This window comes from Dendropsophus ebraccatus, chromosome 3 (assembly GCF_027789765.1).
Source record: "Dendropsophus ebraccatus isolate aDenEbr1 chromosome 3, aDenEbr1.pat, whole genome shotgun sequence".
NCBI classification, from domain to species: Eukaryota; Metazoa; Chordata; class Amphibia; order Anura; family Hylidae; genus Dendropsophus; species Dendropsophus ebraccatus.
In genome coordinates this window covers 185,465,848-185,481,958 of record NC_091456.1, presented here as the reverse complement: position 1 = coordinate 185,481,958, position 16,111 = coordinate 185,465,848, and the positions used below count along the sequence as shown (strand labels likewise).

Below are 16,111 nucleotides of genomic sequence, written 5' to 3'. Positions count from 1 at the left end.
CTAGAGATCATGACAGAAAAAATGACACCCCCGTAGGTGGAAAACTAAAACCGTTATAAGCGTCACAAAAGGGCTGTTTTATTAATAATTAATTGCAAAAACAAAAGGATTTCATGGAAAAAACTATTATTAGAGAATCTGTGTAACCTGCATGTGGTTGTGTTCAGACTGACCTATAGAATAATGGTATCATGTCGCTTTTACCGCATAGTGCATTACATAGACACGGGAACCCCCCCAAACGTTACCATATTGCATTCTTTTTTTTCCAATTTCACCAATTTATATTTTCATAAATAATATATTTGGGATTCCATCATACATGTTATGGTAGAATGAAAGACTCCGTTACAAGTACAACTATTCCTGTAAAAAACAAGCACTTACATGGCCCTGTAGGTAGAAAACTAAAAGTGCTAGAGCTCTTAGAAGAGGAGGAGGAGGGAAAAAACGAAAACGCAAAAATAAAAATTGGCGCGGTCCACTGGGTCATTTTGGGCTTGGTCCTCAAAGGGTTAATGCTTTGCGTCTCAGCCTCTTTGCTTTGCAACTCATTTCCATTAAAGTGAAAGGAGCTCAATTGCAAACCACACCTGAACTGGAGACAAGACTGGCGCTGTCTATGGAAGAGAGTGGCCATGTTTTTCTAATGCTGGAGAACCCCTTTAACAAAAATGTTGAGGTGGCAGATATCACATTGTTTGGCCCTGAGTCTTCAGGTTAGACATGGGGGGAGATTTATCAAACATGGTGTAAAGTGAAACTGGCTCAGTCACCCCTAGCAACCAATCAGATTCCACCTTTCATTCCTCACAGACTCTTTGGAAAATAAAAGGTGGAATCTGATTGGTTGCTAGGGGCAACTGAGCCAGTTTCACTTACACCAGGTTTGATAAATCTCCCCCATAGTGCCAATTCCCCTAACTCCTGTTTCTGCAGGGCAGACTGGGACCGCCCTATCTGTCCTATTCCATTATAGAGGTATAATGGTGTGTTTACACAGGCAGATTTATCTGACAGATTTTGGGAGCCAAAACCAGGAATGGATTTGAAAAGAGGAGAAATTCAGTCTTTCCTTTATGACCCGTTCCCTGTTTATGGTCTGTTCCTGGCTTTGGCTTCAAAAATCTGTCAGATAAATCTGACTGTGTAAACGCACCATAAGAATCACCAATCTGTGTGACACCCAACCAAGTGACTATAAAGTAGACGCAATGGGACACTGCATGAGGATGCCCTCCCCACAAGTGGCAGAACACCGTGCGCACTGTGTTTCGTGGGAAAAGATTCAAAATTTAGTGATGGTATCGCTGTCTAGTATCATAAAACACACATAAACGGTCATCTCACTGCGAAGGAGAAAACGTCTCCCCCGGGTGCGTGTCAGCATGAGAAAGTTCATAAAGCCAGTATAACATAAGTTACACGAGGATTGCTTAGAAAAAGATAAATGATCTCCTATCTCCATAACTTAAAGGGGCACTCTGCTCAAACATAACTTTTGATATGGTTCAGGGAAGAAACAGAGTGCTGCACCTCACACCTATGGCTGATACTAGTGCCGCTAGGCTAAATAAAAAACACATCAGAATTTTGTGTATGAATTGATCAAGCCATACTGCCCCATGTACCTCGTGCCGGTATCTGATACACATGGGTCCCTACACTAAGTCCACACCGTGCCAGTCAGTGGCCACCAACCCCACAGGCGTGCACAGTCAGGGAACGGGGGCCATGGGACGGCCCTGCGACCCCCATGCCACAGGACCAGACCCAAAAACACCACACCAGAACCCGGCCAGCACCGCCGGCGGAGAAGGTCGCCCCCAAGCAGCACAAGTCTGGATAAGGAATTACACTCACCATAGCTGCAGCAAACAGAATGGGAAAAAACAGGAGGGATTAAAACCATGTGCACTCAGGTGTTTCCTGCTAATTGCGGTCATGTGGGTCTCACCAGGAGGAGTGCAATACACGGAGAAAAGAGAGAAACAAAATGCGGTTCAGGGAAGAAACAGAGTGCTGCACCTCACACCTATGGCTGATACTAGTGCCGCTAGGCTAAATAGGCCTAGCGGCATTAGTATCAACCATAGATGGGATGTGCAGCGGTTCCATTCTCTCCAGTTCGTGTTTTGCAATTCTCCCTCTCTGAACAGCTAGCACTCCTTTATAAGACCCACATGACCAAAGTTAGCAGGAGATGCCTGTGCTCACATGTCTGGACCCTATGTTTTCCCCATTCTGTGAGAGCAGCAGTGGTGAGTGTAATACCATATCCATACTTGTGTCGTTTGGGGGCAGCCTTCCCCGCCGGTGGTGCTGGCTGGGTTTTGGTGGGGCTTTTTGGGTCTGGTCCTGTGACATTGGGGTTGCAGGGCCGTTCCATGGCCTCCCTTCCCTGCACGTGCACGCTTTGCGGGGTTGGCGGTCGCTGACCGACACGGTGTGGAGTTAGCGTAGGGACCCGTGTGGACCAGAGGACCTGCGCGGTGGTACACGGGGCAATATGGCTTGATCAATTCATATACAGACACTCTGGTGTTGATTTTTAATATAGGCCTAGCGGCATTAGTATCAGCCATAGATGGGATGTGCAGCGGTTCCATTCTCTCCAGTTCGTATAACTTTTGATATGTTGCTGCCCATGGTGAGACTAACAATTCCTTCCATACTTGTTATTATCTATTCAGTCTCCTTCCCCCAGTTCTGAGCTGCTGCTTTCTGCTGAAGACACAGAAATCTGTGTGTGAGCTTTTCTTTCTGTCTCCCCCCTCCCTTCTGAGACAGCTGATGGAAACAAGTCTCATTGTAGCTTCTTTGTAATGCTGGGAAGGTAAATTGCAATGTGTTCATAAGCAACTTGGCCTCAGATTAACCCTCCCAGCATTACAAAGAAGCTATAATGTTGAAGATAAAGCCTGCCAGGGACTATATAGAAATATACAGAATGCTTTGTTCTTGTTTCATAGTAAGGTGTATATAGCAATGCTGGCCATGTTGCAATATGACGAACTGGACTTGACTTGACTTGTAGCAATCACCCTTCCCACCTGTAGCTTCCAATGCTCAGTTACCCCCAGGACTTATAGTAAAGCTGAACAGCATGACAAGAAGGCAGGTGCAAGATAAACCTACAAAGCAGATATCAATGTAGCAATGATGCAACTAACAGGAATTTAAGGGGTTGTTCACCATTTTTTTTTTCTCTTTGAAATCAGTTGGTGCCAGAAAGTGCCAGAGATTTTTAATTTACTTCTGATAAAAATGTTTAAGTTTTCCAGTACTTATCAGCTGCTGTATGTCCTACGGGAAGTGGTGTATTCTTTCCAGTCTGGAGAGCAGGATAGGTTTTCTATGGGGGATTTGCTATTGCTCTGGACAGTTGCTAACAGGGACAGAGGTGGCAGCAGAGAGCACTGTGTCAGACTGGAGATAATACACCACTTCCTACAGGACATACAGCAGCTGATAAGTACTGGAATGCTTGACATTTTTGGCACCATTTGATTTGAAAGAAACATTTTCTTGGTGAACTACCCCTTTAAAGCAGAAGATGAAGAACAGAAACAACGACAAAGGGCTCTTTAAACTAGTTATCCCTAATCTTACCCTAGTTCTATCCCTGAATACTAAACTTAGATTGTAGCCATATGTTTAAATCAATGTAATACATACAGCTAAACTGCGGCTTATGCTCCCCCCTCGTGCTGAGGTTTGGTCTTTTCTCTGAATAAAAAAAAAAAAAAGAGACCAAACACATGGAGTCCCAGTTCTTTGTGCGCACAAGGAAAGACGCCTGTTCATCATGCAGGTTGTATATCAACTGAGGGCAATTACCTTTTGCTAATTAAATTATTGATTATTATATCATCTGCAGCTTACCAGGAGACAATACTCTTTGTTATGTAAGGATTCAGTCAGTGTAATGTCACTGTGTGGTAACAGAGGTTTTGGTGCTGTGTGACAGGAGAGCTGACCGTACAATGCGAGCACCCTCCCACCAGGATTCTCTGCTTCTGAATATGGATGCACAACAGCTGCGCAGTGAAGACTTGTCCCAAAACAGACCAAACATCGTCAAGGAAGGAGCATGGACCACAGTTAGACCTGAAGGGAGACACCTAGTGGTCGTATGTATAACGTTGATTTTAACATAGAAAACTTATAAAACAATAAATAAAGCGAAAATATTGCAAAACTGCATGTGATCACAACCCCTGTTTGCAGCTACATCGATGATCTCAATAATTTGGGGGGTGGACATAGGGATCAACTTTTTAAATGAGAATTGTCTCATCTGAACTAGCTTCTGAAGTTGATAGGACTGCGGTGGGCTTATAGGGTCAGATGTGGCCACTGGCAGAATGACAACCGTGACTCATGGCAAATCAGTGGCCGGGAATACGATTCTTCCCAATGACTCGTGTCACCCGAGATATGAAGAAAGAGTCCATCAGGTGAGTTATATACAGTGAGTCAGAGCAAGAAGGAATGACTGTGGTGTACAAATACAGGGCAGGAGTCACCCAGCCCCTAAGGCTACTCTGAGTACACACACACACACACACACACACACACAGTGGTACCTTGGTTTAAGAGTAACTTAGATTAAGAGAGTTTTGCAAGAAGAGCTCAAAGTTTTTCAAAATTGTGACTTGGTGTAAGAGCATTGCTTTGGTGTAAGAGCTCCCTGTACTGGGTGGGAAGGGGGAGCGGGGGAGGTACATGGTCTGCATAGCGGGGACTGCAGCACTGTACTCTGACCTAGGAAGTCTCCCTCACCTTCCAAATCATAGCAGATCCACTTCAGGCTGGGGATTGCATCGGGGGACAGGACTGGGGAGGTAATCTCTCCATAGCTGTAACCCCTCTCTCCTGGGACAGATAGTGCTGCTTTACTGTGCCCACATATACCTTGCTCATTCTTTCCTGCTCCATGCAGTCTCTGTCAGTCCTTGTGTTTCCAATCCTCTCCATTCCTGCTATGATGTACCTGCACTTACACTCAGCTATACACACTGCTGCTATAATGTGCCTGCACTCACACTCAGCTATACACACTGCTGCTATAATATGCCTGCACTCACACTCAGCTATATACACTGCTGCTATATTGTACCTGCACTCACACTCAACTATACGCACTGCTGCTATAATGTGCCTGCACTTACACTCAGCTATACACACTGCTTCTATAATGTGCCTATACTCACACTCAGCTATACACACTGCTGCTATAATCTGCCTGCACTTACACTAAGCCATTCTCACTGTTCTATGGAAGAGTTTTTGTCACTGTCCTCCTGCAAGCTCTGTGATTCTCAATTCCTGATTGGTCCACGCTGAACACACACCCCTTCCCCATTGCTGTCATGTGACCACACAGACCTCTGACAGCAGCCCTGATTCTCTATTCTAGCCTGTTGTACAACGCTACTGCATTATGGGGATCTGCAGCTCCATCCTGTATCTACAAACTGCTGCTGTGTTATCAGGGTTATGCACTTACTATACATTATACTCCACATGCTGATTGCTATACTGTACAGTAACTTATAATATCACATATTCAGCTGTTTGTCATTGTTTGTTTCATCTGTTCTACATGTTATTCAGAATGAAAAATTATTATTTTGGGGGTGTGGAACCAAATGTCTGCATTTCAATGATTTCTTATGGGAAAATTTGCTTTGTTTTAAGAGTGATTTGGATTACAAGCAGAACGAATTATGCTCGTAATCCAAGCCACCACTATATATATATATATATATATATATATATATATATATATATATATATACACACACACACACACACAAACACACACTGTGCACCAATGTATCACTATACATTACTGTTATAAAATTTCCATAGATAAACGTTCGCCCCTTCTCCTTGGCGTACACCTGCTGTATGCCCTGCTCGCCCTATGGGCGGGCTGGGGAAGCTTGGGGGGGCGTGATGAGGCAAAGAGGAGGCGTGGCCTCCTCCCGCCCCTCATTTATCATGGTTTACACCTGCTCACAGGCATAAATCATGAAGCAGGTGTAGATTTAGTACGCCGGGTGCAGGGTCGGGTGCCCGGCCAGCTGTATTCACTGGGAGGCGTGTGCCTTTTAGTGAATCCTGCTGGGGGAAAGGGGGCGGGGCCTTATATAAGACTTCATAACCCCCCCCATGTGTATTGCCTCCATAACTTCATCCTGTGCTGCTGGATATTTCACACCTAGAGGAAAAGGTACGGCAGGACCCCGGATCTGTCCATACACGGGGGCCATGTCTCCCAATATCCCTCTAATTAGATAACAATAAAAATTCACATAGCATTCTGCCCATTTATCATGGTGGAAATATAACCCATATTTCCTTGAGGTTGCGGTGCTCCACCATATGGGCTTCCCGAGGGTCCCTGCAGGGGGGCCGCACCTCCCACACCGCTGCCTTTCAAATTGAAAATTCCTAGACACAAAAGGCTCAGCCCACAGGACTTGTGCAGACAAACAATCAGCCTGCAGTGCTCCTCTAGGCACAAGGGCTTTGGCAAGAAGCCCTTTAATATCATTAAAGTGTTTATAAAAAAAAAAAAAATGTTCATTTTTGGCCAACTTTCCTCCAAGGCCGGTCCTCCGCCCCCACGTCTGCAATGGAATGTGTTAATAATTTGCTTTGTGGAGATGAAAGGCTCTTTGATAGAGAAAGCATAAACAGATTTCACTCAGTCCAGAGGTTTGGATCCCACAATGGGAGGGAAGGCATGTACCGGGATCATTACACCTTATTACACCGCTCTCCGGATGGCTCCAAGGTGGAAGGCCAAGTTCACACGTGAAGATTCTCATCCCTTAAATCTATAGGGTGAATCCAACCTGGCCTCATACATGGAGGGACTCACAGTTCAGCGTTTCACTTTTAGAAAACTATTGTAGATGTACCCAAGGCCTAATCCTCCCCCAGAGTCTGGTCTGGGGCCTGTATGTACCAAGGTCTATATATTAGTTAAGGGTTCTATAGTAACTTACAGGTTCTGATCTGGGTTCTGTAGTCATTTACGGCATCTTTTCAAGTGTTTAATCTGATCTGGGGGTATTAACTTAGGGGTCTTGTCTGTGGTCTGTATTAGTTTAAGGGTCTACCCTATTAATTTAGGGGTCTGGGGTCTGTATCCATTTAGGGGGTCTGATCTGGGGTCTGCATTTATTTAAGGGGTCTGATCTGGGGTCTGCATTTATTTACGTGGTCTGATCTGGGGTCTGCATTTATTTACGTGGTCTGATCTGGGGTCTGCATTTATTTACGTGGTCTGATCTGGGGTTTGTATTTATTTACGTGGTCTGATCTGGGGTCTGTATTTATTTAAGGGGTCTGATCTGGGGTCTGTATTTATTTACGTGGTCTGATCTGGGGTCTGTATTTATTTACGTGGTCTGATCTGGGGTCTGTATTTATTTACGGGGTCTGATCTGGGGTCTGTATTTATTTACGGGTCTGATGGTCTGATCTTATCTAGAATATTCATTTAGGGGCCTCGTCAGGGCCTATATTACTATATTAATTTAGGGGTTATAATCTAAGGTTTGTAATAGTTTTAGGGGTCTGTTCTGGGGGTCTGTATTACTTAAGGGGTCTGGTCTGGGTTCTATATTAGTCAATATAGTCAATATTAATTGCTGAGTTGTAAAGAGGTTATATGCATTACTTACAATTCATATGTCTTAGGTTAAGGGCTTCTGCTATATAAATGGGGGGGGGGCATATTTTTTTAAAAAAATTGTCGCTTACCAGAATTTCCCTGATTTAACGTTTTAAACTTTGCTCTGTATGCATTGTGATCCTTGAGCACCTGACACCCAATACACAATGTTATAGAGCACGGCAAGTCGCTGAGGCATCAAAGTGAAGGTGACACAAGATATGAGCACTGGGAATACACACTCTACATATATATGAAGCTGATCTATGCAACGGCCACGGCCTCATCATTTCCTTTCAGACCATTTCATATATCTGGGAAGGCACTAATGCAGCATGTCACATTCGCCCTTTATTATGCCGTATTTCTGTAATGTATTTAAATTCATGCAAAAAGACAATAACTAGCATTGAATACAAAACAGCACAAAGTCAGAACACAACAAAAGGCACACAGCTAGAAATCCGGCACACGGCCAGACGGCCCTGCAGAAATCCAAGCATAACTGATGAAGGAGCAGAGATCATGCCGAACTGACCTCAAACCCCTGTATATTACTGTATACACTCACTCCTAATATAGAGGTTACTCTTCTCCATGACTCCTAGTGTTAACGCCTATGGTCATCTTTACCCTTTCAGCTTCTCTTCTGTATGTAAAAAGAAAAATTACAATTTTTTCATTCTAAATCTATCAGCTTGTTTTTTAAATTTCCCATACAGAGCTATGCGTCTCCATGGTAACAGACTACGAGGAAACCCTGTGTAGTCTGATCCTGCAGTGATTATGAATCCTATTCTATCTGTCCACTACTAACATTCATTTAGTAATTATTTAAGACGTAGAAAAAGGAGTATGTCTACTAGAGATGAGCGCTACTCTAGCATGCCGAGTAAAATTGTTCGGCATTGGAATACCGGTGGCTGAAGGAGTTGGATGCAGCCCTAAGCATGGATACAGCCCTAGGCTATATATATGTGTGTGTGTCTCTAATGACTACAGGATCTGACTACACTGGGCTTGTTGTCTGTTACCATAGAAACTCATAGACCTGCATAGTAAAAATAGTAGGTGTCTCTCCAAAAGTAATACAGGGCAATATAATTTTTTTTCCTGAAAAAAAAAGGGCTAGGACTTATTCTTAGGGTAGGGCTTATTTTCTGAAAAACACTTTATGCCCTTAAACTGTAACCTAGACAACGAGCTGTCAACAATGGGAGGGAAAGAGCGACATATGCACATAGCCCCTAATGTGCACGGGGCGCCAAGGAGGAAGGTATATATCTTACCTTCCTTCCTGGCGCCATTCCCGTGCAGTAATTGGTTGAATACACGGGCTGAAGCACCGTTAGGAGCACTGCCCCGTCCCCATCGTGCCAGGCCGGCCCGCTCCTTCTAATGATAATCAATGGGCAGAATAGCCGGTTTGGTGCGATGGGGGTGGGGGGTGGTAATGCTCCTAAAGGTGCTCCAAGCCAAGAATTCAACTACTAACAGCACCAGCACGGAAACGGCGCCTTCCTCCTTGGTGCCCCATGCTCATTAGGGGGTTGTCAGCAGGTTAGATTAGTCTAACCTGATGATAGTTCCCCTTTAATAGGATAACTATCCCAGACTGCCAGGGATGGTACAATTTTATACCTAACATCAGAGCGTCACCATCTTAGACCACTAGGAGTAGTACATTAATGCTTAATGTAACACATGCACTGTATATATTGCATCTGGCACTTCCATTGAGTGTTTATGGCAAACAAACATTTGTACAATGCACCTGACCATGAACTGGAAGATCACCAGCCATATAATGCACGACTCCTTATAGCACTTTAACACCTTGATGGTATCGTTCAGTTATCAGCACCTCTGCTTGCTGTGAGGGTGCCCCCATCTAGTGTACAGTAGACTGGATCATAGTAATTAAGTTTACAGGTTTCATCAAATATAATTGTGAGCTGAGATTCTCCCAGTTTGCACATCTTCCCCGCAGGTGTGGTGCAGCAGCCCACAGAAGCCTCTTTGTTCTCTTCCCTTATCTTTATGAATTCCTGCAGAAAGCCAAGTGCGAGGACATCAAACGTTTTAAGAATTAAAGGGCAACTTCACTCAGGGTCTTAGTAAATACAAATGTCAGAGCTGCAGGGTATACAGTCACTTACAGGGGTTGTCTGGCTTAGAAAATTTATTGTGGAATGCCCTAGTATGAATTATGAGACAATAGAGGGGGCTGAACTGGGATTCTCATCTGTTAGAGAGGAGAGCGCCTCTCTCTGGAGGACCCAGAACTGTGTAATGCTTCATGTGTCCTGTGGGGGTGCTGCAGAGGAATCGATAACTTACTGCTGGCCTCCTCACTAATCACAGCTCATCAGCAGCAGTCAAAATGAAAGGTGTCGTCCAGAACAATGGAAATGGGAAAACGTACACCTTCTTTGAATTCTATGGTCACAATATAACAGGGTCCTTGGAAGGTCTTTAAATTCGGTAACTACCTCAAAAGAACAACAACACCTAGAAAATTTCAACATTTAAATATTATTATTTTTTACAGTACTTAATTTGTGTGTAAAGTATTAAACACACCCCATGAATCAGCAGCTTGTAGAACCATTTTCTACTGTGTTTCCCCAAAAATAAGACAGTGCCTTATATTAATTTTTGACCCCAAAGATGCGCTAGGTCTTATTTTCAGGGGATGTCTTATTTTTCCATGAAAAAGAGTTCACATTTCACATACACAGCAGTAACAGAGCATATGATATGGCGGCTTCCAGCCACCAGGGGGAGCTCACCACAGAATTATTGTACAGCACAGCAGGGACAGCATACGGTATGGCGGCTTCCGGCCACCAGGGGGAGCTCACCACAGAACACTTGTACAGCATAGCATGGACAATGTACGGTATGGCGGCTTCCGGCCACCAGGGGGAGCTAAACACAGAACACTTGTACAGCACAGCAGGGACAGAGCATATGGTATGGCAATAGGCGATGAGATAACGGCAGACTATGTGCAGCTCTACATCTGGCATTAGGGGACAACGGGGATGGCGGCAGGCAATGGACCTGCCCACACATTTACAAGTGACGGCCACGGAAGGGAACATCTGGGTTGGCGGCAGGTGGCGGTCTTCATGTCCTGCATGCAGCTGCTCTGCAACGGAAGGAGAAGGTAGGGGACAAGGGCAGCGGACTAAAACGAATCACAGCTAAATGCCCTTGTGTTCTGTTCGGCAGGCATCCTTCCAAACAAAAACTTTTCTAGGTCTTACTTTCGGGGTAGGCCTTATATTTAGCAATTCAGCAAAACCTCTATTTTCGGGGGATGTTTTATTTTCAGAGAAGCAGTGTTACAATGCCTTGTAGCAATGGTTTCCTGTATGTGTTAAGGAACCCGGGACCATGATGGAAGACAGGAACAGACAGTGTGAGCCCTAGCACTAGGCCCCCCAAGACTGTTCCTGTCTACTTACCACGTTCCTTTCACTAGATAAGTGAAACCTAGAACAAGACATATAAACACAATAAAGAATATTCAGGCAGATACAGGTCAAATCGGAGAAAATAGAACGGTATTAGAACGGCAGGCGAGAATGGAGGTCAGAAGGACAGGCTAAGAAGTCAGAATACCAAGCAATCCAATCCAATACAAAACGTCAGCTCAAGAGACTATCGCAGGCAATGTCCAACTTCTTATGAGATAGCAGAGTCCCGATCCAGGGTGTGATAGTACCTGTCCTCTGACATGCAGACCACACAGAACACTGACAGACAGGAAAGAGAGATAAGTGGAGAAGGCAACTGTCCATCACTACTGAGTCTAAACCATCTGCGGCTAGCAGAAGAAACCAGACGGGTGTGGTGGAACCTGTCAATCACAACACAGCATGTGCTGGAATCAGACAGTTCAGACTGGTAGCAAACATTTATACTGAATCATGGCCAAAAGTGCCATCTTGGCCATACTCTACAGACAGAGGGCCACACTGAGGTCTGAACAGGCGCAACATAACAGTATGACTCTATCACAATTCTGGAGGCATTCTGGACGCTCTTCTTTATTACACTGCTTCAGGTCATTGAGGGTTATGGATACTACTTTCTGCCCAGCTCTAATAGGGTCACAGCATTTCCACTGGGTTGAGGACTCTATTGACCCATTAAACACCTTGATTTTTACCCTTCTCAGGGGGGCGTTATTTCAAACCAATGGGGGAGCAAAATGACGGTTGTCCAAAAAATGGCAGTCGAATGACCAAAAAGAGAAGTTGTATGGTCGTAGCCTTAGTGTGGCTTTTACAATACAGTACCATCTGGGTCTGTCTAGTGCGGCCGGGGTCTGGGATGAGACTGTTATATAACTGGAATTTCAACATTTAATTTTAGTTTTTAATGAAGACAACTACAAAGACATAAAATAAGTGACCCCTCGATGTGTGGCCTGTCAGCGCTCTGCTCGGCCCTCCGGCCTCATCCCGTCACTTCTCACAAATTGCAATGAAATATTGTGACCTGAATAAATCACATGTTGTTAGCACATTACTGACAGTCTTACGCTCTGGCTCTGATTTCACTTTTCTGCTCGTCTGGCCCAGATTTAACAAACAGCAAGAGAAACACCCTGCAACCACGTAGCTACTCTCTGCAGCCGATTCAGGGATTATTTGTCGGAGACTTTTTATGGTCCGTTGTCTAACTTCATCTAGTTACAATACAGATAACAAGCAGTGCACCACCGGTCTGTCCGCCACCCCTCCAGGATGGAAGAAATCATGTTTCCTATTCAATCCCTAAAGTGCTTGACAGTACCTACAAATGTGGCAAGTTCTTAATAACTTAGATATGTTCTCTGCCCTTACCTCATTTAAAGGACTACTCCAGCGAAAATTATTATTTTTAAATAAACTGATTTCAGAAACTTATATAGAGGTGTAATTTACTTCTATTTCAAAATCTCAATTTTTCCAGTACTTATCAGCTGCTGTATGTCCTGCAGGAAGTGGTGTATTCTCTCCAGTCTAACACAGGGCTCTCTGCTGCCACCTCTGTCCATGTCGGAACTGTCCAGAGCAGGAGAGGTTTTCTATAAAGATTTACTGCTGCTCTGGACAGTCCCTGACATGGACAGAGGTGGCAGCAGAGAGCACTGTGTCGCACTGGAGAGAATACACTACTTCCTGCAGGACATACAGCAGCTGATAAGTACTGGAAGATTTGAGATTTCTAATTAGAAGTAATTTACAAATCTATATAACTTTCTGAAACCAGTTGATTTGTACTGGATTACTCCTTTAACTCCTTAACGACGGATGATGTACATTTACGCCATCTCGTCACTAGGGGAGTTCAGAGTTAAGCCATGCGCGTCGTGACCCTGCTCTAAACTTCCACAATCCCGACTGCTATCTAGAGATCAGTGAGAGATCAGTGTAGTTATATTAAAAGTCTAAATCACCCCCCCCCCTTTTCCAGTTTTATAAATAAAAATAAATAAATAGACATATTTGGTATCGCCGCATGCATAATCGGCCAAACTATTAAACTATCACATTCCTGATCTTGCACGCTAAGCGGTGTAAAACGCGCCAAAGTGCGAAATTGCGCATTTTTGTTCGCATCAAATTCAGAAAAATAAAAAGCAATCAATAAATCAATACACAATCAAGGTACTGATAGAAAGTACAGAAAAAATTACACATTGCACAGCCCCATAGACCAAAGGATAAAGGCATTATAAGCATGGTCATAGAGCAATTTTTTCCTGGTATCGCAGCGTATTTTATGAAAAATTAAGTCTGCCATTGCAAAGTAAAATTAGTGGCGCATGTGGGTTGGTAGGGAAAAATAGTAAATATAGTAATAAGTGCTATGGCCTTTTAAACACGAGGAGGAAAAAACGAAAATGCAAAAAACGAAAATTGGTTCTGACATTAAGGGGTTAAGACAGTTGCAGGAGTGGCTCCACCTGCCTTTAGTACAGTTGGAAGTCACAGTATAAGGTAATCCACCAATCAGCTACTGAAGAGAAATTAAAAGAGTTCTCTGATTTCAGAAAATTGTATTGTAATAGGTCTGTTACCCCAAGACCCATTACTGACTAATGTAGTGTTATTACTAATTTTTTTTTCTTGAATTTCCCATTTAAGGAAGAAGTTTCTAGCCCCTAAGTGATATAACCACCTCTGACCAGCCCCTCCACACTACATAACCATCTCCCTGTCATATACACAGATACATATATATCTTTATTGGGGACATTTAGGAAAGAATAAGGTGCGCTTACAGCACACTGAAGTGTAATGCATGATGCCACAGGTAAAGGAGTAGACAGGGAATGAATACAGCAGGTGCTGCAGCCTCACTGTACAATAGTCTGCAATAAAATAAGATATTCTACAGCTCTAGGCGGGGAACTAGCAGGAGTGCCGTGGGAGGGGAGTAGGGCTGTGATGAGAAATCAGGGGCAATGCAATGCATAGGAGGTACAGGACTAATATGTGGATGTTATGTATTGTGTTGTGATGTTTATTTAATAAAGTATTTGTTCATTTATGTATTTATGTTGCAAGTTATTTAATGGGTTGCAAATTACCGTACAGGGTAGCGACCTATAGGTGGCACTAGAGAGACACTATTCTTGCAACTAGAGGAGAAATAATTTGCATACAGTATTTATTTAATTGTTTGTACATTGGTCATTTTTCTAAATAACCTTATAAAACATGTTTTCTCCCCCCCCCCTTTCCCTTTTCCCCCACCTACAATATTCTGGCATATAGAGATTGGCGAAAAGAGTAAATCTGCTCATCAGTGCAGCCTAGAAGGAAGAGGCTAAATAATAGTTAAATACACACTGACTGGCCCCTTTATTAGAGCCCGCTTCTCTTTACCGGCCATGGCGAGAATCACTAAGGACCCCACAGACGCGCCCCTGACAACTGTCCGGCCCAGTTACCAGGGATGCCGCTGGCGCGTCCAGGAAGTCATGGTTGCGCTCCAGCACTGTCAGGAGCCGCATATGGCGGTCAGTACCGGCTCATTACAGCTGGTGTCCATCTAATGTGTCTACACCCAAATGGATCCAGATCTCTGTGAAGAAGCATGGCACAGAAAGAGGGATCCAGATCTCTGTGGAGAAATATGGCTGGTCAGATGTGTAGTATTCCGCTATGTGTTTTCTTTTCTCTTCTTAAGCCTTGTGTCACAGGTTAGGACAGGTTGGCTGCTTTTCCTTACTCCAACCAATTTCACAGCACAGTTGCAGATAACACTAGGTCTAGCTGCACATACACTTCATTTCTCTAGTAACAACTTCCTTTAGTCTTTAGTTCAGTTAGTGCCTGACTAAAGGCAAGGCAGGAAGTGTATATAGCTGTTCCTGACACTAGCTGTCCATCCACCATGGATAGCTAGACAACACCTCTAGGGACACCGGAGTCAAGGGAGATCTAACCTTTGCCTACGCAGAGGACAGACTAACTGAATAGGACAGTTGGCCACCTTAGAAAAGGGATGGACAAGCTCAAGACTTATCCTACATTATAGCACACTACAAGTTCAGCTGCCCTCTACTGACAAGCGCTCAGCTTTGTAGGAAGGACACTACAAGCTGGCTCCACCCAGAGCAGAGACCTGGGACTTGTACTACCCCAGAGGACGGGTCACTGGACACTGCGGGGCAGAAGCTGGTTAGGTGAGATAACTTGGACATATCCATACTTGAGTTTTAAGTTTTCTTCAAACACTTCTCAACACTTCACTACATACCGTCTGAGTACAAAGTACACTAGGCAAGGGCCCTCCTATCCAGTTCCTATTATCTTTTACTGTTTCCACTATCAATTTATCTATCTACCTGTTGGAATACTGATTTGTCTGTGTTTCCTGGTCTTCCCAGCCCGCAGATCTTAATCCAATAGACATCTCTGGATTGGGTAGAAGGAGATGTTTAGGAAGACCATAATAATCCGGTGTACATGGGATTATTGGTCTGTAGAACCATATAATCACCTAGTGAGATCTATGCCATGAGGCATTGCTGCGGTTCTGAAGGCCACAGGAGGTCAATGAGGGGGACCTGTTATAGACTTTGCTCTTGGGTCCAGATCTTTTATAATCTTTTGGGTGGACATATTACATGTTAAAAAAATACAAGTTAAAAAATACAAATCTGGTAAAGTATATATAAAAATATATTACTATAAATGGGAATAAACAGGCAAAAACAATAAAAAAAAGTGTGCACAAGCGCGAAAAAAGTGTCTGGTCACTTAGTGGTTAAAATCCCTCTGGTGCACGATCCTTCATCCTCATTGCAAAAAAAAAAAAATAAAATTCTGAAATTCTAAATAAAACAATGGAAATTTATAAAACAATGCAACATTTATCAGATCCAAGAAAGAAGAAACAAAACAATGG

At 43.7% G+C, this 16,111-nt stretch overlaps 1 protein-coding gene across 1 annotated transcript in view; it reads right to left on the bottom strand.

The window, feature by feature from the left end:
* The window catches only part of LOC138786767 (zinc finger protein OZF-like), a 419,299-nt gene that overhangs the window by 215,110 nt on the left and 188,078 nt on the right, over positions 1 to 16,111 (bottom strand). The window lies entirely within an intron of this gene.